This window comes from Pan paniscus, chromosome 2 (genome assembly GCF_029289425.2).
Source record: "Pan paniscus chromosome 2, NHGRI_mPanPan1-v2.0_pri, whole genome shotgun sequence".
NCBI lineage: Eukaryota > Metazoa > Chordata > Mammalia > Primates > Hominidae > Pan > Pan paniscus.
The window spans coordinates 179690008-179691415 of record NC_085926.1 but is presented as its reverse complement, the minus strand read 5'-3'; the positions used below and the strand labels follow the sequence as shown (position 1 = coordinate 179691415).

Sequence of the window (1408 nt, the reverse complement as noted above, 5' to 3'; positions counted from 1 at the left end):
TTAATCAGCAGTGTGTGGTGGTACACACCTATAGTCCCAGCTACTCTAAAGGCTGTGGCAGGAGGATTGCTTGAGCCCAGGAACTAGAGGTTACAGTGACCTATGATTACACCATTGCACTCCAGTCTGGGCAACAGAGTGAGACCTTGTTTCAAAATCATCATCAACATCATCATCATCATCATCATCATCATCATCATTTATTGTATATTTCAAAATAGCTAGAAGAGAAAATTTGCAATGTTCCCAACACATAGAAAAGATAGTCTACGGCCATACCACCCTGAACGCGCCCGATCTCGTCTGATCTCGGAAGCTAAGCAGTGTCGGGCCTGGTTAGCACTTGGATGGGAGACCATCTGGGAATATCGGGTGCTGTAGGCTTGGCCGGGCACGGTGGCTTACGCCTGTAATCCCAGCACTTCGGGAGGCCGAGGCGGGTGGATCACAAGATCAGGAAATCGAGACCATCCTGGCTAACACGGTGAAACCCCATCTCTACTAAAAACAGAAAAATTAGCCAGGCATGGTGGCGGGCGCCTGTAATCCCAGCTACTCGGGAGGCTGAGGCAGGAGAATGGCGTGAACCCAGGAGGCGGAGCTTCCAGTGAGCCGAGATTACGCCACTGCACTCCAGCCTGGGCGACAGAGCGAGACTCCATCTCAAAAAAAAAAAAAAAGAGAAAAGAAATGTTTGAGTTGGTGGATATCCCAAGTGCCCTGATTTGTATACAGGTATCAAAGTATCATAGGTACCCCCAAAATATGTACAACTATATCAATTAAAAAACTCAAAAAAACTTAAAAACTCTGCAGACATACCCTTCTTTAATTTTTCTTTTTCCCTCATTAAATATATCCAATAGGACAAAGTCCTATGGATTCTATCCCTGAAATTTACCTCATGTCTCCTCACCCTGCCTTTTGTCATATTTCCTAACTGAACTTCTCCTAACTGAAATTCCTGTCTCCAAGCACGGCCATCACTCTAACCCTAATCCCATCCCTAACCCTAACTCTGCTGTTAGGCCGTCACTGTGCTGTTAGATCTTTCTTTTTTTTATCTTTTTTTTGAGATGGAGTCTCGTTCTGTCCCCCAGGCTGGAGTGCAGTGGCGTGATCTCGGCTCACTGCAACCTCCGCCTCCTGGGTTCACGCGATTCTCCTGCCTCAGCCTCCTGAGTAGCTGGGATTACAGGCACACACTACCACGCCGGGCTAATTTTTTTTGTATTTTTAGTAGAGACGGGGTTTCACTATGTTGGCCAGATTGGTCTCGAACTCCTGACCTCTTGATCCACCTGCCCCAGCCTCCCAAAGTGCTGAGATTACAAGAGTGAGCCACCACGCCCGGCAGAGAGATCTTTCTAAAATGAAGATGTCTCTCTTCTGCCTAAAAACTCTCACC

The 1408-nt window shown here is 47.1% G+C and overlaps 1 non-coding gene across 1 annotated transcript; it reads left to right on the top strand.

Annotated features, from left to right (window-relative positions):
• The first annotated feature begins 265 nt into the window (after positions 1-265).
• On the top strand, positions 266-384 carry LOC112439325 (5S ribosomal RNA). Its single transcript, XR_003027630.1, has one exon. It is a non-coding gene; the product is annotated as a 5S ribosomal RNA (ribosomal RNA).
• The last annotated feature ends 1024 nt before the right edge of the window (positions 385-1408 follow it).